This window comes from Camponotus vicinus, unplaced genomic scaffold (assembly GCF_025532165.1).
Source record: "Camponotus vicinus isolate PSW18456_S1 unplaced genomic scaffold, iyCamVici1.0 SCAF_12, whole genome shotgun sequence".
Classification (NCBI taxonomy): domain Eukaryota; kingdom Metazoa; phylum Arthropoda; class Insecta; order Hymenoptera; family Formicidae; genus Camponotus; species Camponotus vicinus.
The window spans coordinates 8631362-8654965 of NW_028141948.1; the positions used below are offsets into that span (position 1 = coordinate 8631362).

The following is a 23604-nucleotide window of genomic DNA, read 5'->3' on the forward strand; positions in this document are numbered from 1 at the left end:
TATTTTAAAATTGCATACCTTAGGAACCAAAAGAGAGCTAGAAAATTCAAAGTGTGTATTATTTGAAAGAGAATGATCCTCTATAATATACATAAAAAAGAAAGTGATTCTTGCTGTTTAAATTAATGTAAACATTTACCATAATTTTCATTAAGAATACAAAATCATTAAATCTGTTATTAGTGATATTTATATCTTTTTAATCTTTTTTCAAATGTAACAATCCTTCTCTGTCCGATAACAACAAAGTTTGATTTTATATATAAAAAATTGAAGAAATATGTCTGCACTAATAAAGATGGTAAAATTTACAATAAAAAATTAAAGATGCACATATCGAGAAAGAATATATATTTCATTAAAAATTTAAATAATTTAAAAAATATATGTGGATTATATAAAGTGCAGATGAAAGGGTTAAAACTAAGTATTTTGCAGTAATAGCGAATAGGATTTCTGAGTGTTCAGGAAATAAAGATGACCGCACGATAGATCGAATGCCAATCGTCGCAGAACGAGTTACGGACGTTATCTCGCAAGTTGCCCCGATATATTACTTATACGGTATCTGATGAATTTTTCATTATAATCTCTATTCTTCCTGATCGTTAGGCATTACATCTAGCTACCGAAGGAAGCGGCAATCGCCGCGCAATCGATCACTGGTGACCGCTTTGAAATTGAAATCTGCATTCGAAAAAAGATACAAGTTTATATCCGCGTGATTATCATCACCGATGTCGGTACTCCAACGTGAGTTATATTAATCATTAGATTGTATCTTTTTATGAGATAGATTATTGCACGCATATCCCGACTTTTCGGATTGTTCTTGATGGGTGCAGTTTACATTCATCATTCATAATTGACACTTATCTAACGTAAAATAAAAACAATTTATATATTTGAAATAAAAATATTTCTTGTACTTATAGGGTGTTTTACAATCTCTATGCAATATTTTAATAGTGTATTCTAGAAGCAAAATAAATCCAGAAATCTAACTACATGAAAATTTTGATGTTGGAGTAATTTTTTGAGTTATTAACGATCAAAATTTACTAATGATATCACGTAGAACTCGCTCCGATTTGAAACGCACGTGCTGATCTGTCATCTGTTATTGATTTTTATAAATCAAATGATTTTATTGTTTCTTATGTGTATGGCTACTAGTCAACTAAGATTAATGAATTATAAACATTGTACGTAACATAATTAATTTCCTCTTAATATTTAATTTTTTCTTAAACAACAATTTAAATTTAAACGCTTAATTATTAATTTAAATAGAATTATAAACTTAATTATATTTTCACATATTTAGGAAATGACATTTATTTTTGTTTCGATCAGAGAATTATTTGCAGAAATCAATTTATTTATTAACTATTTTCTAAACATCAATAATAAATGACAGATTGTTATGCGTAAATGTAGGCACATGAGCGCGCGAATTCTATGCAATATTATTGGCAAAATTTTTTATTCGATAACTTATATAATTTAAAAATTACTAATAGCTTAACATATTAAATTTTTTGACAATTTATTTGTATAATAAATTATTAAAATATTGTACGATGATTATAAAAAATCTTGTATATGTATAAGTGCATATACGTATATATATATAGCAATTTATGCTTTCAATTGCACAGCTCGCGATAATAACATACCTACTAATGTAAGCATTTAGCTATGCGAGGGGAAAGTCGTGTGAAAATCTGATAAATAAAAGACTTTTTTTAAAAACGACTTTTTTTAACGAGTCTTCCACTATTCTGCATACATCTCTGCAGCGATTATGAAGTATACATTATAAGAGTTAAAAAAGTATTAACTATATATTGTTAACTATATGTATATAATTAAATCAATTTCAATCTCTGGTTATTGTATGAGAAATAAATTTACGAAATACTTGTCACTTTGCAGAAATCGATTGTATTAATACCATGTTATGTCTGGAATCATGTTTTATTTGCTTACAATCGACAATAATTAATTAATGATGGATTAATTTATAATTTATGTTATTTTAATTTTTCTTATGATTGCCAATGATTTAATGGATTTAATGAATTAACGTACGCACTTATCGCTGCTATATACATTAAAAATTGCAATCGTTATCGTCTGATATAAATAATTTTTGTTTGATTTCGAATCTATATTTATAATCCATATTTATAATCTATATTGATAATCCATTTATATATGACAAGTAGAGTTTCTCTCTCGTCTGCGGATAACACCTTGTACTGATAAGAATCCATATCATTTTGAAAACATATTTTGAAAATATATTTTATATGATTTGAATTACAACGCGTTTTTTATCTTTACGCTTGAAATAATATCGATAAATAGAGTTGATATTTAATATTTAATGCCTCTTTTCGATATCAAAATGGACCCCATATTTTTTTTCAATTTTTGACTGAATATATGATTATTATTTAATAGAAATTTCATTTTTTTTCATTTTTCTCATTTTAGACAGCATATTAAGAGTTATATCGAAAAGTATTAAAATTTAAATCGAGTCTAATTGAAATATATAAGAGGAATTAACGTAAAATTGGCACTCCATATCTCTGAATTTTTATCTCTTACATTTAATCCCTTTAAAAAATTTTTTTTTTTGGAATTTTATCAGAATCTTTTTCTTTTATTTCATACATTCAATCTCTTTAAAATTTTTTCCTTGGATTCTCTATTAGAATTTTTTTTGGAGAAGATCCAGAACTCTATTAATTATATCAAAATTCTAGAAATACGGTGTAACAATTTTATAGAGACAGAAGGATATTATATCTGCTCTTTACTCCTCGTTTGCATGTAATAAATTCCGAGATATTAAAATGCATAATATAACTGTACGTGTGCGTTTACACATCTGATGTTCACGTCATACGCATACAAATTATTACTTATTTAAATTATTTTGTTAAATATATCTGGTATTCAGCGAGAAAACGCTACATCCGGATATCCTTGCTGTGCAAGGCACGTTTTCTCGCGTTGTATAACTACCTCGTGCGAACGAGAAAAAAAAACGATTGGAAGCTGAAGGGAAAGAGAAATTGGTGAAGAAAGCGAGGAGAATCCCGGAAGAGAAATATTTGAAGGAAGAAAGTACTATATTTTACTTGCGAATAATCCACTCAATGATACCATCAGCGCGTAAAAACGTGCCGTTCTTGAAATGAAACTCAAACATTTTCCTGTTTTTTTCCGATAACTTTACATCGATCGAATGACTTTACGTCATCGATGTTACTAGATAACTGATTGAGATAAAAGTTTGATAGTTGCATTTTTTAATTTAATTGTTCTTTCGAGAAAATCCAGATTAAAGCTAGGTTCGAGATTAGGTTATCACAGCGATTGTTGATTTTGTCACGATATGTATTACGATAGTATTGAAAATGACATCATTTATCTGTTTTCTATATCTCGTTATTTAGAAACGTTATCGTTGTATTACAAATGACGTGGATTTTATCATTGTAAAAAAGTATTTCTATATTTGACACTTGATACGCAATCAATTTATTTATTTGTATTCCCAATTACATATATAATTTTCAAAGATTAGTTGTAGATATTAAGTCGATATTAAAAATATTTAACAATTGACGGTTATATAAATTATTATGTACACAAAAAATATCAACAATCCTTCAGTAACAATAAAATAATTTAAACAGCTAAAGATATGAATAAAATAATTTAAATAGCTAAGGATATGAAAAAATAGAAATTACAGTTAATTACAGTTAGCAAATCGAGATATCTCTAAGCTTAACAATACTGTCAAGAAGGAAAAGTAAAAAAATTGAAACGATCTAAAAGTTGCCTCGGGGCTGGCATAAAGTAGTCACGAGAGCATCATTACGTACTTTGACTTGTGTATCACGCCTCTTAAAATGAATATGCATAATGTGCATGATTGATGACGTTGTAATCTACAAAGATGCTTTTTTTCTCCCCTCGTTCATATGTCTTTATAATTCTAATTTATCATTATGTACTTATTTTTTTAGAAAATAGAAATATAATATAAAATTTTCCAACAAATTAAAATTTATTGTACATGAATGTGATTATTAAAGTATAGAGAGAGTCGAAATATTTCCCGGTGATCCTTAACATTTTCGAAATATTTGCTGATGTCATAAATTACAAAAGATTTTGTTCCGACATCCACGAGACCTTTCCAATTTGTTTAATCGTCGACTAGGGTCAACTCGATTAAAAAAGGTTACTCGCCCGGTCGAGAATATTCTCTATTACACACACACACACATCGCTGCCTTCCTCCACATATGTGTTCCATATGCAACGTTCGTGACTATTTTGCTTCATGTCTATAACAATTACATTGTCTGTGCAATTATTAGCCATTAGAATGAGTTTATACAAATTTACATGTTCCTTAGAATATTACAAAAGAATGTGTTATAAATAAAACGTGTTACGATAATATACATATTTTATACTCTGTAATTTTAAGTATATTCTTAGTTCCACTGTGATATTCGAAAGAAACAAATAGGACTAAAGTTACGTAAAAAATATCTCGCCAATTTTATTCGAACGTTAAAAAATAACAGTAATTAGCAAATAATTAGTAATTTCTGCAGAGAAATAATTTGACATGCATGCGCTTTGTAAATGTATATCGTTCGAAGATGCGTTGTGTAGCACATATGAAGCACATATAGTGATTATTCCAAGGATTATTCTGTATTTGCGCAATGATAAATCAGATATCCAGTTAATTATACGCATCAAGTGCATGTTTTAATGCTTTCTCAATTGCCGGAAGCAACTGTAATAAATATCTTTACACCATATTTCCTCTACAGCTTAAAATAAACACTCTAATTGTGTTTATAACATAAGTAAAATCTGCTAAGACTAATATAATATCATTTGAATTTGCTATTATCTTCTGTAAAGTGACAATTATATAGTATGTAAAAACTTTTTATTTAAGAATAGAATCGCACACGTACATTTTTGTAGGTTTTGTATACTTACATGTTTCAATTGATAAATAATTATATTATTTTTATAACAAATCATTTCTAATTGCATTTAGTATATAATGAAATATAAAATAATAAAGTTAATCTTAATTTTATTATTCTTGAATAATTTTTTAATATTCATATTTATAATGATATTACATATATATTCGTAATATAATTGTATTACGCTTTTACAATTATGGATTACTGTAAAAGAAAAGATATTTGTAATTTTATTATATTTCTATATTTTTTTCAACAATATTATTTTTTCTTTTCGTGTAGATATGTGTATAAATTTTTGCATATGTATTAAGCTAAATTACGTATGATTGATAGCTTTATCCTATAAAAATTTGACAAGTTGGTCACCGCGTGATTTTGTAAACAATCGGCAAATCCGTTATTTTTTAAATTCAATATTCAATTTCAATAAAGCGTTATCCTTCTAACGTTAGGTTATCTTCGATATCACGATATTCCGCATGGATCATCAGAATATTTCATGATTCTGCAATTTCGTAACACATTCGCACTGGCATGTACACTTGTGAACGCATCCTGCATATTCACGAAGCATTAACACCCGAGCATCAATTATAGCTATTTACTCATGTAAAAGGAATGGCGTTGCATACAATACTTCGATAATATATGATAAGGAATAGAAAAATGTATAGTGTTCAAAAGTCGTATTGCCTCATCTAAGTAAAAAAAAGTTCGTGTAAACATAATATCGATTACGTTGATAAATTAATACATAATGTGTTTTTCCCGTTAGTTATTTAATTAAAATTAAATGTCTTTAATCTATCGTAGAAGAGAGACAGAGAGAGAGAGGGGGGGGGGGGGGAATAATACAAATTTATATAAGCAAAAGGAGAAAAGGTGAAAGCAAAGTTCAAAGAATAAAATCTTTTATTTTTCTTTTATTGCTTTCGTGAAAATGAGACGCGTGTTTGATAATTATTGATAGCAATTTCGTGATGAATTAATGTAATTTCGATTATTAGCAATGTACATCTAAGCAATATGATATGAATCAATGAACGTATTGTGCTTTCACCATTTACGAGCGGCAAAAAAAATTATTTTTCATACTTTTGACGCACAAAATTCCGTCAAAATTCTTGTTTTATTACATAACGGTTGCTTCCTCCTTTGGAGAGTCAACACACAGAAGAGAGAGAGAAAGAGAGAGAGAGAGACTAATTTAAATATTTACAATCTTTAGGAGAAATTACGCTGCTCCTGGTTGAATAGAAATAGCTTTCTTCGAAAATTTTTCACGTATATGTAATAATAAATATGGAATATAGATATAATGCATGCCTTTACAACAAAGACGGGGTGATGTTTTTCAAAAAATATGTCACGTATTTCTTAGTATTTTTTGCTTAATTTATTAAAAGCTTATTTTTAATAATATTTGTTAATTATAATTAACGAAATGCGAGAAAGATAATTTTCTCATTTATCTTTACATCTCATTAATTGTAATTGCACTACTTGTTTACGCTTAATTTCTTGTTGAAATAGATTGAGATGACGTCAATGTTTGAAAAATATATATGTTTTATATTATTGCATGATGGGCAAACGGTATAATAGCGCGAATGAAGAAGAGAAACAAGGATATTTTAAGATACAAAATCATATGTATGCCCACGTGTGATGTTTTTTAAGAAAAAAGTCACGTATTTCTTAGTATTTTTTTTGCTTAATTTATTAAGAGTTTATTTTTAATATTCGTTAATCATAATTAACGAAATGCGAGAAAAAAGATAATTTTCTCATTTACATCTCAGTTGTAATTGCACTACTTTGAGTTTACGCTTAATTTTTTGTTGAAATAGATTGAGATGACGTCAATTTTTGAAAAATATATAGGTTTTATGTTATTACATGATGGGCAAACGGTATAATAGCGCGATTGAAAAAAGAAATAAGGCTATTTTAAGATACAAGAGTACAAAACAATCATATGTATGGCCACGAGTGATTGCATCTCATTCATCACTTTAAACCGTAAAACAGATATATGTATTTCCGTGACCATACTATTGGCAAACAGTCACGTATTGACATGTATATGCATACATATATACCGTCTATCATATGTGTGTAATCGCGTAGGAGTACAATACGGTGCGTTAATGACACTGTTGCAAATAACTACCGCCTCCTCTGGTACTTTAGCGCCGTGTCCATTCCATTCATTCTAAATTACACTGTGAATTTTATACATCGCGCCAAAAAGATATAATATTAATGAATGAATCAGCTTACATACGTATAAATTTTATTATTAATTATTATTTTATTATTAATTTTATTATATTTTATATAATAATTTTTATATATATAAATATATTTTATAATTTATATTGTGTGATATATCCAATATAATACATATTTACTTGCAATAATTTTTTTTAATAAAACATGATCTTTTTAACAAACTTTTAATTCAACAAATAGAAGATATTTAAGTTCCACTAAACTCGTTAATAAAAACTCCGTTAAAATAAGGTTTATTTGAGCTCAAGTGAGCAATCAAGTTTCGTGTTGATTACTTATTCACACATTGTTATTATGCATTCATTAATTATTAATTAATCATTATTATTTATGCATTATTATTACATTTTACATTTTTTTATGTAAAGCGTCCCTCCACCGTCTTTTAAATCGCCCGTCTAATAATGATTTATTACTTTTGATCCGGCCCTGAATGATACATCTACCTTAATTGCAAGTGCATCTGCACAGGTGCACACCATTAACGCGCTGCATTGTACATACACATATGCTATACACGTATGTGCAACGCACATAGGTACCCACGTACCCACCTGCGAATGCCGAACTGTTGGCCAATCGCGCGCCGAGCGCCGTGGGCGCCATCTGTAGCCAGGTACCGCCGTTTCATCCGGCGAGCAGTCACGTCTCGCGTCAGTTGGTGCTAGACTGTTGTGGTGTGAGGTACGAATTTCCTTTTCCGAAAATTCACAGCGTTACTTTTCTCATCTGCGTGTGAGGAAAGGAATCGATTCGCAGGTCCAATTTTTTCGCGCAATAAAACGAAAGCTCAAACGCGAAAAAATCAATACCGCGAGGTCTCTCTCTTCGCGTGGATATCGTTAGAAATCGAATTCTCACGCGCGCACGTTTCCGTGAGCTATTCCATCATTCTAACATAAGAAGCATAGCCACCGATTCTACTAAAGACAACAGGTAGGTTCACATAGATTAAGAATATCCTTCCGTGAGATATATTTTCGACTCACACTTTCTGCCGACAAATATCCGAATCTGCAAGCATTCGAAGTTGCAATTGACAAATTCTCTGTTTATGCGATAAATTTTCGTTATTTCCTTCAAAATTTAATTGATAAAATAATTGATAAAATTTCATCAAAATTAGAATTGAGGAAAAAATATAGATCTTTTAATAATATTTTATAATAATATTTAATATTAATATTTGCATGTTAATATTTTCACTTTAATGTTAATATTTTCATGATTTTTATTACAACACTCGTATCTCGTGCACTGCTTGCTATTCGTGTTCTATGAGTCAAAAAGATAAAATCTAATATATCGATTAATGAAACTTGACAGACATGCTAATGCATGTCGAGATTGCAGCTACACGTGCACCGATGCAATTTAGGTCTCGTCCCTTTCATTCTAGTCCTGTGTGACGTAAAGTATAGAGGAAATTGAATTCAAGTTCATATCTATTGTAAGAAGCTCAAAATGATACGTGCTTGGTATTCAAAATATTTGCACAGTCGAGTGACAGCAATAGTGACAAGCGAGTAATTAAGAAAGCGGAAGCATCACAGGATGATCGTAAAGATGCTTAGATCGTGACAATGATTTATGATATTAATCCAACGTATTCGTTAGCTGGGAGCTCGTTAAATAATTAAAGTTGAGTTACTATATGTATAATTAAAATTAGCTGAATCAGATTGCGCAAGATATTTTATTTTCACACAGAAATTTGCTCTATTTTATATTTTATATATATATTAAAATATTTACAAAATATTTACTATAATATAATAAAATATTTGCTATATATAATCATTTTGATCTAACAATAAGAAAACATTTTACTCGAGGATTCATGGATTAAAATTTTTGTCAGTGGAAACGTGTATTCTTTATATAAGCGAATGACTAACCCGTCATGGTTTATAACTACGGGCACAAAAAATACTCTATTATTTCTGCATTTTGGAATACTTATAATTGAAGGAAAGAATTTTAATATATTTCAATGTTTATAACAAGAAAAATAAAATATCTTAGAATAAAATATCCTTTTATCCATTTATCACATACACTCAAGACACTAATCAGGATAAGCGGAAAAAGAGAAATGGTCGGAAAAATTAGCACAAAAATGTGCCAGCGGCGTAGTTTTGTTAAATGTTAGATACTTTCTCTGAGCTATAGATTAACGGTGCTAGTGTGATAATATATTTTGCATTTTTTTTAATCAAGTCAATTTTATAGGCATTTTATTGATTAAATAAACACACACACACATGTAAAAAATTCTGTCAAAATACAGCTCACTTGTGTGAGATTTAGCAAGAAATGAAGACTTAATATCTGGACTTTAATTGTCACTTATACAGTTCCAGCATTTAATGTCGAAACAAATGGCGTTTCTTCAAAATATGATCTTTAATATTTATATACTGTATGCATTGAGACACCGTGTACAGGCTAAAAATAAGGCCGAATGCCGACCCTCCTTCAATTTGCCAGGCAATTGCTCGGTTTGCTCGCGCGTGATATCGACCCTGAAATTATCAATCCCATCTCGCAGCCCCGTATATCTCCTTCACATTACGCAATAATCCGTTGCATTCAATGTGACATCTTTACGATGCTATCGATCGATAATGTTCGCATGTTAACCGTAACCTGCGCTGACGGTTATATATTCATGATAATCGATACAACGACACGAATATCATTTGAGAAATCGTTACGTAATCTCGCTAAAATCCGCAGGACCGATGATTAATCGTAGCGTGTCGCAACGGTTTATTATCCCTTTCCTGCTGAAGATGATGTCCGGACGAACCTCGCGAAGAGCATAATTTTAATTCTTCACAGGCAACGTTTATTTTCTTATGCTAAATTACGGATACATCCTTTTCTGAAGTATTCAAGGAAAATAATATTCCAAGAAAATGTGAGATTATGAGTGTACAAAGTAAATAAAAATTATATTTCACAATTTTTAAATATATATTAGCGTAAGAACATTGATAAAAAATATTTGTACGTATATACTACAGAATATATCTTACATATTATAGTAGAATAAAGCTATAAGAAATATTTAATTAAAAAATTAATTGAATATTTTCTCAAAAAGTTTTTACTTTAACAATATAATAAAAATATTCGTATTATCATGAATAAGAAAACTTCTTTAAGATTAAATTTATTTGTAGAATTAAAAAATTATCTATTAAATTGTGGATTAAAAAAATTAACTATAAAAAATAACTATAAAAAATTATAAAATATATAAAAAAATATATAAAATATAAATAAAATTACATATAAAAAATACATTTATTGAAAGAAATGTATTAGAAAACGAAAATTATCTATTACAATCCTATCCTATTTTTTCGTGCTATTTTAATGGATTGTGAATAATTATCAAGTCTCCAAACATTAGCAGGAAATTAAAGAACCGGTTTTTTTAGTTGAGTACCGTAACTTTGCTAGTTCATTTCTCTTGTGCCTGCGGATACAGCGATACTATAGATGGAGTACGAGATAACGCAATTCTGTGTCGCCTTAACTTTGCGCAGTCTGAAGTGCTTACATTCGTAAATAAATAAAAGCTACTTAGTTTTTCCTTTGGAAAAAATTCCACAAAAAGAATAACTGTAAATAATGTGTAATTGCAATAATAAGGTCGATATATATGTACAGATATAATATATATGGAGGAGTCATTTGTTGCGCTCTAAATAAACAAGATAATTTCGATTAATCTCGATTACATGTACATAATATCGCATTGTTAACACAATAAAATGGACTGACTTTACACAATATGTAGCATCAGAAAGCGATCGTTGATAATGTCATCACTGTATTATAATATCTAAAATAATATCTTTAAATTCTTCAAAATCTATATACATAATCTATATGTATATCATTCTGTTTACGCACGAATATATAAGACGAATATATATTATATCAAAAGTGCTAATTAATGTTTTTATGATGTATAATTAATATATTAATTATTTATTTATATGATTTATAATTAATGTATTGATATATTTTTAATTATATTATATTAATATTATATTATATTATATTAATATCAATTATATAAATATATGTATACATGTATGTATCTATTTATTTATACGTAGAAAAAGGACACGTAGGTTATTTGCAATTTAAAGATATGGTCATTTTATTAAAGCAGCGACGTTATCAACGATTACAATCGCTTCCAGATGCTACGTTGTGCAAAGTCAGACTATATCAGTGTGTTAGCGATGCGATGCATGCAGTATAAGGCAAGGAAACATTAAGCATTGGCCTCTATATGCGGTGCATCGAGTTGCAAGTTGGGAAGATAAATTTGTCTACACGAAAATGGGAAAATAATATGGCAGCGCGATACAGCCGTGCATTCTACGTTAACGAGAAAATTAGGGATCGCGAGAGAGCCGCACGATTAACAACTGCCACTTTGGACAAGTCGCGAGTACCTCTCAGACACTCTCTTCGAAATTACCATCGCGGGAGAGATAACTGGCAAAACCACAAGGGAATGTGCCAAGTTCTGCAGTTTCTGCAAATCTCAGTGGCGGTTTAATAAGACGCGATGCATCTGGATTGTTATAACGCGTAAGGCCATTATAAGTAGCACGAATAATTATACGAATTTCCTCTTTATCTAATTAGGTGTCAATCGATGTATCCAATTTTCATTGTCAGCCTACTGATTAATTGTTGAATCGAGCGGTTAAATGCCGTTATAGCCCGTGGACATATAAGCGACGTCACTTTTATACCTGTTATACCTCTACGACCACCTGTCATAGTAAGGTAGGCACAGCAGAGCCGAATGTCAAGGTTGATTCTCATAGAAAATTCTGTAGGATAATTTCTCGGAGGTCATCGCAGTACGCTATTGCATATAAGCAAACTAGCTTCTACATCACAGAGAAAAAAAATAAGTGTCAAATCAAAACTTATATACTTAAACTAACGCGTTCATTATTTCGTATATACGCAACAATTTATAATCTTCTTAGAAGAATTTAATAATTTTAAATTTCAACAATATTATAGTCTTATTTTAATATTGTAATTGTCACCTCAAGAATATATAATTATTTGATTCTACTTTAAGAAAATTATATTTGATTTAAAAATGTTATTTTCTATCTAACATTGTTTCTTTTCCATTCAAGAAAATTAAATCTTAAATCATAAGAATATATTTTTCTTGATTGAACTATATAAAATGGCTTCATTCAAGTAAGCGATTATTCAAGCAATTATATTTTTCTTTAATTAACGCAATATAATCTCATTTCAAGATTTTCATGTTAAAACTAAATATATTTTTAAAACAAGAATGTCCTTTTTTTCTGTACACAGAGGAAAATATCATTCTACTGCCAAGAAAAGCGATTACTCAGTTTATTTTTCTTTTTTCAAGTAATAGTTTTTTCTTCAACAAAGAATATATTCTTGATAATAGTCTTAAAATATACTTATCAAGTGTTAGAAAATCTCATTATCATGTACTCGAAAGAAGAATTTATTTTCTCTTCAAGAATATTGTAAAGTTGTATCAAAAAAAAATCAAACTTACTTTACGCCAACTCTAATAAGCAAACCAAATTTTTGTTTTAATTTAATATTCTTGACTAAAATACTGCACTTACTAAAATTCAGAATATATTCAATTAAATTTAATGCTTGTGGTGAACTTATGATATATTTGCGGATATACAAACTTATGATATACTTGAAATAAATAATATTTACTTGAATACAGTATACATTTTTCTCTATGATGATGTCGATTTTAATTCTTAATATGATAATCTGACAAATTTAAAGTCAGCTTTTTGTTTTAGGAAAAAATTTCGAAAGAAACTTATACAGTAATTTTACATTAAAAATATTATTAAATTGAAATTTAGGAAACCTGATTTTTTTCATATGTTATTTAATTACAGAATTAATAATAGTTTAATAATAATAGTAATAATTAAAAAAATTTTAGTCTTTCTTGTATGTAATTATAAAACTAGAACAAGTAAAATAATGAAAATAGAAACGACAGCAAGTGATAAATTTAAAATTTGAAAATTTATAAGGATGGGAAAAAAAGGAAAAAAATTCATGTACACTTAACACACAAGTTTCTTCGAAAGTAATAATTTTGCTGCTCCCCTCGCGACTAAAACTGCACCGTTCTTATTACTAGAACTTTTTCAATTACGTCGGCGAATCGTGGACAAACGGCCTGCAACGCTCCGTTACGCGGAACGCATACGGAAGTATGCATTTGCGGAATAATCTGCCGCATTCCGGAAGTTCTATCCAGATGATACACGGATTACGTGACAGTTGCGCGCAAATACGATAATTAATCGCGAGAGCGAACAATTGGTGGATCGCACGCGTCGCACGATGCTACACGAAATTTGCATTCCGCGGAAAATCGCGAAAATTCCCTCGGCTTGTTTCACGTATGAATGAAAGGCATCTTTCATGAGAGGCGCAAAATCGCGTAAGGGATCTGCGGAATTTTAGAATACATCACTTATCTCATGCATGCAAACAACTTGACATTCGTGAAGTTTTGAAGAGCAAATATTTGATTTAAAATTCAAAAATTGCGAAAAAGAGAAATAAAGAATTATTATATCGAGAAATTTATTAAAATAATTTTTTAAAGTGAGAATAAAATTTTTATTAAAAATATAAATTAAATAAATTTTTTAATAAAAATATTTTTATTAAGAAAGGACAAAAATATATATATTATCCGAATTAATAATAATTGTAAAAATGGGAAGCTTCCAGTGTTGAAAAAATTGACTTTCCCACTTGTCTTAATCTCGCATCAGCCGCGACGACTTGCAGGAGAACAACGATGGCAAACCGTTATACTGGCGAGACGAAACAAAATGTAGAAGTAACCGCGAAAAATTAAACTGCGTGCACGGCAGTTCGTCGAGCACCGGGTGCTCAATGCTCGTAAAGTTTACGGTAGACCGACATTGTGCCGCAAATCTGCGCCAACGCACATGCTCGTGTGCATTTCCGCTATTTTTCTCTCTTCGCCGAGGATGCAAAAAATGCAAAAAATGTCGCTACGACGTCGAAGAGACTTTGCCTTTCTATCGGAATATTAATGCAAAAATCTCTTTTAACTTTCTGTCAATTCATCACATAAATTGACTTTTGTCTCCTGATGAGAACCACGCCATATATTACATAATACTTTTGGGAAAATATAATATCCGTACGAGACAAGCAATATTAGCGACTTGATAGAGGTTTTTTTTTCTGTAGAAGTTACATTTAAGTCACATTTTATCGGATATACTCGATCTATCGAAACTTTAACTGTTGATTTTACATTGATATGTATTTTTTTATCTAGATGATGAGTGTGAATCTGCTCGTTTAATTTGTTGAGAGACCGATTCGTCAAGTGTGTGTAATGAAAATATGTATACAAGTGCACGTATCATTTTTTACGTGTTATTTTTTGTATCTTTGAACAAATTGTTGCCTTCCAATAATTTTTGATTTATAATGCATTGATAGTATCTTCACGCGGATGAAGCTTTATAAATATAAATACAGAAGAAGTCTTTATACACATTCTCAAGTGTATACAAAAAAATAACATGTGCACTTGTGTACACAGATCCTATAAAGAGAGAGATAAAAATTATCAGAAAAAAGATTACAATCAAATCTTTAAAAACTTTATAAATCTTTCTAAATAATTTTATAATTATAAATTATAGAGTTTATACAATAATGAAGATGAATTAAAGATGGATATTCCGATAATCAAAATTTTAATATAACTGGATAATTGGATATCAAATGTATTTCTCAAAAATATGGATTATTTATTTGTAAAACATAAAATAGAACAAATGAAATCATTATAAGTCGTTAACGTCATCATTTACATCGGATTCTTCTGGGATAAAAATGATACTTCGCATCGTTACAAAAGAATTGAAAAGACTCATTAGTGATTAATTATATTTCTGGTTGTAATTTATTATAGCCGATACCAGCAAATTTAATCGAAAGATGATAACACATGCATACAGAATATAAATTAATAAATCACTCTTTGACTCTTTTTGAACAGAGAATTTGAGACATATTGACATTCGTAGCCGCAATAATATTTAGGATATCATGTATATTCATGATAATACACATGAAAAAAATATAAACGACAAGAAATTATACTTTTCTTATTATTTTTATCATCAAGGCCAGCTCCAGCAAGTGATATATTGAGCGATTATTTCGATGTAACATCCTGTTAAAGTTCCTATTTAAAGACAGAATTTACGTAGTTGGAATTTGCATGCCAAGAAATATATATAAGTAACTCGAGTGAAGACGGCGCTCGAACAAAACGTTGAATTATGGATTTTTCCGATCGCACGATGTGCTCGCGGCTTGCATGACGTTATGCCCTTCGGTTTAGTTCGACCTATGTCAATGTTGAGCGTAACGAGACCTCTACCCGCGCGGTTATCTTATGGAATATATGATTACCCAGTTATGGACACTATTATTTAGATGGAGATCATCTAGCGCATAAATCAGGGATCTTCCGCATTTTCGTGGTCTTATTTTTAGAAACGGAATATATTTCTCTTTGTGGAAAAGAAGTTTCTAAGTCGCTTTTTTTCATAGATTATATCTTAAATCACATTTTTTAGATCTGAATACTTTTCAAACGCTTGAAATGGGAGGATTTTTATTTTTGCTCTATTAATCGTTTATAAATTATGACAGAATATTTATTTTTTTTTAAAGATACATATGTAAGATGAGACTTTTACAGCGAGATAGCTCGATGCTAATGGATAATTTTTTTTCTTTTTTTTTTTGCTGTTGTCTTCCTGTCAGGTGCGAAAACGATGAGTGGCAAGGAAATGTGACTAGGCTTTCCTGCAGATGCACGTGACGACCGGAAAAGTATTAAGCGAGTTTAGTCACGAGCATTTAGCATTTACTCCCTTTTAACATTCATCATCGCGCTCCATCCGTTATTTTTTTTTTACGATTAAAGTTCCGTTTGATGAATATTTACTATCCTAGACTCAATCTAATTGTTCTTCTGTTCTCTTTAACGTGTTTTAAAATTCTTATGGAATTTTAACGATCGATTTCTCGCTCCAACTGTTTTTTTAATATTCAAGATATGTCAACTGTAACCATCAAGTATAAATTATACATTCTACATTTTTTTAAATTTTTTGTTTTGATTTGATATTTATTAATCATCTTATGACAGATTAGACATATTAATTATTACATGTATATAAAAAGATATTAATTCACGTTAGTCAAACATTTTATATTTGAAAATGTACTCGCACATACATATATTCCGCGTTCTCCGAGTTTATTCTTGGAATAATATCCTTGTACGATTACCTTTCACGACCTTCCTCCACAAGACGCAATAGAAGAAGCGCTTGCTCGATTGCCGGTATGCAAGTTTGGTCGATCTGTCGCTTAACGACTCCGGCAAGCAGTCCTTTGAGTGGACGACGTATTAGCGCCAATAAAACGCGCCGCGTTGCATGCGACGACCGACATCGGGCGACAGGTTACAGCAGCGGTGGCAGGCCCCGTAGTCTGCCGTAATCGCTTCCGAAGCCACTCGCGCACACACAAAGTCGGATTGGCACACAATCGCGCGCGCCGCAATAAACCGCACCGCAAAATGCAAGCGAACGTTTCACTCGCGTGACACACTTGACATTCGCCGTCTCTTTCGCTCCACCAGCCACACCCATTTCTCTCTCTCTCTCTCTCTCTCTTCTTTCTCTCTTTACATGTGTGTATTGTACCTGCTTTATCTCCTCCGGGAGGTTCAAGGATAGGAAGCTAAGAGAGGATACCGCGCGAGCCGGCAGCTGATGGCGATGGACTTTCGTGACGAGGAGAACGTTTCCGTTTTTCTCACAATCTCGACTGCATTTATCCTGCTTGCGACGCTAAGGAATAGACTTATAATCATCGACGTTCCATACGCGAACGTGTAATTTCGCGCGGAATGCTCCAGTTTAAAAAAAAAAAGAGAGAGAGAAATATAGACCTATCAGGCGAAGTTTTTAATGAGCTACGAGATTATGCGTACGGCGGTTTCTTCATAGGCTTATCCCTCAGATGTTTGTATTTGAAAAAACGACCTTGGCTTTTTAGTGTTCCCATTCGCACACATGTCGCATTCAGGCTTGGAATTTTACGATCGGTCCGTTGCGAATAGATGATCGACGGAATATTTTGTGACAAGACGTTGAATGTTAATATTGCCTCTTGAATGGATCTTTCGAATTCTTCGTACGCGACCGACCGGTCGGTCGATCCTCCAGTTTGACGGTGATGATGATAATGATAATGATGATGATGCGGGGGGCGATGATCGCAAACGCGTCGAAATGCAATCGCGGCTGTATAACTGGGACGTTGTAGAAAGTGGTTGCGATTTTTTTTTTGCGCCGTCCACAGCGAGATACAGTTCCTCCTCGTGTCGGCATTGATCGCGTATGCGATCCGCTATGAATTCAGGTCGTTGAAAGCGATAACGTTATGTAGATCCTTGACTACAGGGATCGTCTTTATGTCGTCTTACTGCGTGAATTAATCGGATTAATATGTATATACAGGATGCAATCTCTTCCAAAAAAAAGCTCTTGTAGCTTACCTCGAGAGCTTTTCAAAACACTATAATAAAATATTTTTTCATCGAGTACTCTTCGAGTTATGAGGCTTGAAATAATCTCTTAATTTTACATAAACCATAAAATATCTAGTAAAATATTCATTTTTCGACTATCTTACCTTAATACTTTTATGTACAAAATAATGAGAGAAATCAATCGGTATAAAGAAAACACATAATTGTTTCGAAGAAAAAATATGTAATTTGCAATTAACAATTACATATTTTTTTTTCGAAACAATTATGTGTTTTCTTTACACCGATTGATTCCTCTCATTATTTTGTACATAAAAGTATTAAGGTAAGATAATCGAAGAATGAATATTTTACTAGATACTTTATGGTTTATGTAAAAATTAAGAAATTATTTCAAGCCTCATAACTCGATGGAAAAAATACTTTATTATAGTGTTTTGAAAAGCTTTCGAGGTAAACTACAAGAGCTTTTTTTGGGAAGAGATTGCCCTGACACCCTGTATATGTCTTTAGTTTCCTATATTTTATATCGTCTCCAATCTTTATTTAATTTGAAAGCGATATTTTTCGAACAAAATCGTCGACAGTTGCCAATAGTTCTTATGCAAACGATTGAAGGTGAAAAAATATTTGGAAACGAATAAAATTTGACTTTGTAAAGTGTCAACGAATCCCAAAAACATCACAAACGAGAAACGTCCGTATTTTTCACAAGTAAATGCAATATTTACTAAGGATTACTTCCAGGATGTGCGTTAGATAATCATATAATTGTATTTTTCCTACTACTGTTAGTTTATATCCAAGACAAATAATTTTGCTTGCTAACTCACGTCTTCTTAAAAATAATATTACCTCATAATATTTTTTATTCGGATTCGACTGAAATAAATTTGTTAAATTTTCTCGACTACGTTAGAGAAACCCATAATTCCGCGTTAAATTTATCCTGTAAATAAATATAAAATAAATATAATAAAGATAAATATAAAAAAGCGGTGTTTGTGTATATTTCAGTCGGAGTTACCTCATTCGTCGAGGAGGAAAGATGATAGAGAGATAGACAAAAATACAAAAAAATACCGATTATTTCAATTAAGCGGCATGCCAGTCAGCTTATGCATTTACGTAACGCATTGCAGAAAAGATAATTATAAGGTAATTATGCTGCTATAGCACTGGAATAGCGCATTATTCTTAATGTGCGACCCTATTGTAAATGCAAATTCATTCGCGTTAACCGCATCGGGAATGCTTCCTATGGAGACCTTCTGTTGATATTGCACTTTCATAAACACCAGCTTTCTTCCTTGCTATCATTTTATGGCTTTCGTTATGAAACATATCTCTGCAGTATCCATTTTGCACAGTGAATGAATTGCACCGTTAAATAAAACACGTTTAACTGATTGTATATGCGTGGACTATTCGGAATTTTAAATGCAAATTCTGCAACGCAGAACTATGAAAAGTAGTTGGAAGAAAGCTGCCACAGACAAAAAAAGGACATTCTTGTTTTGAAAATATATTTAGTTTTAACATAAAAATCTTGAAATGAGATTATATGCGTTAATTAAGGAAAAATATGATTGCTTGAATAATTGCTTACTTGAATGAAGCCATTTTATATAGTTCAATCAAGAAAAATATATTCTTATGATTTAAGATTTAATTTCCTTGAATGGAAAAGAAACAATGTTAGATAGAAAATAAAATTTTTAAATCAAAGATTATAATTTTCTTAAAGTAGAATTAAATAATTATATATTCTTGAGGTGAAAATTACAATATTAAAATAAGACCATAATATTGTTGAAATTTAAAATTATTAAATTCTTTTAAGAAGCTTATAAATTGTTGCGTATATACGAAACAATGAACACGTTAGTTTAAGTATATAAGTTTTGATTTGACACTTATTATTTTTCTGTGTATAAAGATAGATTTAAAGTTCAATCACTGATGCATCACGCGCGACACCATTATTAATTATACAAAATTACAGATTACAAATAATTCAAAGTGATACCAATCGAAAACGCAAAAACAAAATTTCAAATAAGTAACAAAAAAAATATACTAGAATAATAATTAAAAAAATATACAGGAATAATAATTAAAATGACAATGATTTAAATAATTTGACACTTCTCTTTTTGCGCTAAATCTCGTAATTAATCATTACGTTTCGAAAGTGAATGCTTCGCATGTCAATCGAGCAATATCCGTGAGACACATCCGCAATTATTACGCTTCTGCTTTCCCGAAAGGAACGGAGTTTTTCGCCGAGAATCTATTCGGATTTCACCTGCCCTTCCCCACTGGCCGAAGGCCTCCCCTCGTCTCTCTCTCGCGGAATATAATGACACAAATTTAAATGACTGCGGTTACTCGTAGGCGGTCGTGTAAGAGATTGCGATTATGACCCGCCGTCGTCGGAGGAGAAAGAGAGACGGATGTATTCGGAGATACTACACAGAAAAAAAATAAGTGTTAAATCAAAACTTATATACTTAAACTAACGCGTTCATTGTTTCGTATATACGCAACAATTTATAATCTTCTTAGAAGAATTTAATAATTTTAAATTTTAACGATATTATCTTAGTCTTATTTTAATATTGTAATTGTCACCTCAAGAATATATAATTATTTAATTCTACTTTAAGAAAATTATAATCTTTGATTTAAAAATGTTTTTTTTCTATCTAACATTGTTTCTTTTCCATTCAAGAAAATTAAATCTTAAATCATAAGAATATACATTTTTTTTTTATTGAACTATATAAAATGGCTTCATTCAAGTAAGCAATTATTTAAGCAATTATATTTTTCTTTAATTAACGCAATATAATTTCATTTCAAGATTTTCATGTTAAAATTAAATATATTTTCAAAACAAGAATGTCCTTTTTTTCTGTGTACAAATATACATCTTTTTCGTGAGAAAGTCTCCTGGCGTGCGGGAGACCGTGAAGAAGCCGCGTTTCCTCGCCCTTCCTTGCCTGGGAGGACGCAGGATGGAGCATCCTCGATCGGGGGGATCCGCGTTTGACGTCGCGGCTTAAGATGTCTTTGCGAATTTTAAATATTTTATATATTCGCGGCGGCGGTTTTGCAACGCGGCTACGGCTACGTAATGTAGGTATGTATATCTCCGCTGTAGGAAAAGCAAACAGCGGAACCGAGAGGATGGCTGGCTTCCAGTAGCTTCAAAGAGTTGGCGCGATTGACGTTTCTCTCGCAATCGTCGAAACGAGCTATCGCCGGGATCGGATTCATAAACGCTATCGCAATCTTCTCTTCATCTGTTTATTTCCCCTTTCATATAATTCACGTAGATCCAACGCCGGAACTGGTCCCAGATCGAAAAAGTAAAGCAGCGTAAAGTTAGCCCCCCAATATTAGAAATAATTGTATTTTTTTTTCCTTCCCCTCTATGATTTGATTGCACATTGTTTGCTCAGAAATGCACTTTTTTTTATTTTCGTCTGTACACTCTTAGTAAAAAATTCATTTTATTTAAAAAAATTTTTGGGGACCAACTTCATATTAGCCGAGTATTTAATAGCCTTCATAATTGCATATAATGCTAATTTATATCGATAATAAAAAGAATTCGTAAGATGTAACGTTTTTTCAATGAAGAAAACTCGCGTACTCTCTTCGGAAGGTTATCAATTGCAGTGACGATATCGAGAATTTTTTTTTGCAACGTCTAGATTATGTCTCTGTACCTGCTTTATATGAAAGCGCGGGCGAAAGTTTTGCAGAGTCAACGGCCTTCCAACGGGTCCGAGAATGCCCGTTACAAGAGTATCCCTACTCGCCTTTTTATTACATCCACTATACATCGCCGATGCACCGTTTACTTCGCTCTTTTTATATCACTCACGTGATCGAGAGACGTATTGAGAGATTTCGAGATTTTATTTACGATCATTTTTGCGCGCAATTTTTATTCATCGTTATTAATTTAATGATTTATATGTATATTTAAATTGACATTAATCATCTGCGTATCATATAATTCAAAAATAGCGAAAGTATGTTAAAATCAAGATTATCGAGTAGGTCAAAGTGATATCAAAATAGTATTGTAGATAACAGTTTTTCGAACACTTGCGTCGAATATAATTTTTAAAAGACTTCTCCCGTATTTGTTGCAAAAAAAGAATTCAGCATCGCATATAGACACATTAAATCTATTATTAGATATCATTAAGTTTTAAAAATTTAATATTAACTCTAGAAACATACATACATGATTTTTTAACAATATATTTATACTTTATATTTTAACAATATATTTAACAATATATTATTATTTTTTTTACTTAGACTTTTCCTCCTAAATTAAAAAAAAATATTTGGAGATGTGTATTATATATAATTTTATATATAATATGCATCTTCAATATATGTATATTTTTGAATATATATATAAAAACGAGACAAATAAAAAGAATATCATTAATAAGAATATCATTTATTAAAAGAATATCATTAATAAGAATATTATTTATTTAAAATTAAATTGAAAATAATAAATTAATAATAAAAATATTTAAAATTACATTAAAATTAATAAATTAATAATGAAAATACTTAAAATTAAATTAAAATTAATAAATTAATAAAAAAATATTTAAAATTAAATTAAAATTAATAAAAGCATGCAAATTTGCAACATGTGGCTACATTTTCTTTTTCTTAGAAACGATTATGCTATGTTTTTTTCGCTCTAATTGATTTATCTCATTATTCTGTATAAAAGTATTATAGTTAAAATGATCGAAAACTAAATATTCTACGAGATATTTTATATGAAAATATGTCAGATTAAAATATATATGTATATATAAAATATCTCTCTTAAACCGTTCAATTTGACTATTTTATTCTTATAACTTTTTATGCTGAACGTTACAAGAAATCTATTTACATAAAATAATTAGCATAATTCCATTAAAAAAAATTAAATTATCCTCTAAATCTGCGAAATGTCTTTATCTATTATACTAAGAAAATTCCTTTTATGTTTTTAATTCATCTTATGTCTCCCTAGAAACCTTCAACTTTTGTCTTAAACGTTTTTTTTTCTCAAATCAAAAATAAAAATATTTTAGGAGATGAAATTGATTAAAATATAATAGGATATTTTGGGTACATATGTCGTATCGGGAATTTAGTTTATTGGAGGGAAGATGTTTAATAGAATGCCTCGTTCCGTATATATTCCGTACAGTCGGAAAGGCTGTGGCTCATCGACTAATGTTAATTTCGCAATCGTAAGTCATACTTTTCGCAACGCTCGCGAGCTTGGCAAACAGCAGTCGTTTAGAAATCAGTTCTCGCCAAGTGTTGGGTGCAATATATACCTGTCGCGAGGGTTTACGCTCGTCTTAGCATACAATTGTGGGACGATACGACGGCGTTGCAAAGGACATGCTCCATTTCTTTTCTCTCTTTTCTGCGCAATCGTTTTTCTCCGCAACCTGTTGTCTCGCGACCCGACCCATCGCAACAATTACAGACGGCGAAAATGTC

The 23604-nt window shown here is 30.6% G+C and overlaps 1 protein-coding gene across 4 annotated transcripts in view; it reads left to right on the forward strand.

Moving 5' to 3' along the window:
• LOC145962711 (uncharacterized) overlaps positions 1 to 23604 on the forward strand; it is an 83408-nt gene that overhangs the window by 5447 nt on the left and 54357 nt on the right. For 3 of the 4 annotated variants that reach the window (XM_083083978.1, XM_083083975.1, XM_083083979.1), the window contains exon 1: positions 7995 to 8279. The exons of the other annotated variant lie outside the window; for it this stretch is intronic. The gene's annotated coding sequence lies outside the window, so the exon portion shown is untranslated. Of the gene's footprint in view, positions 1 to 7994; positions 8280 to 23604 lie in introns of those variants that run through there. 4 annotated transcript variants of the gene reach the window in all.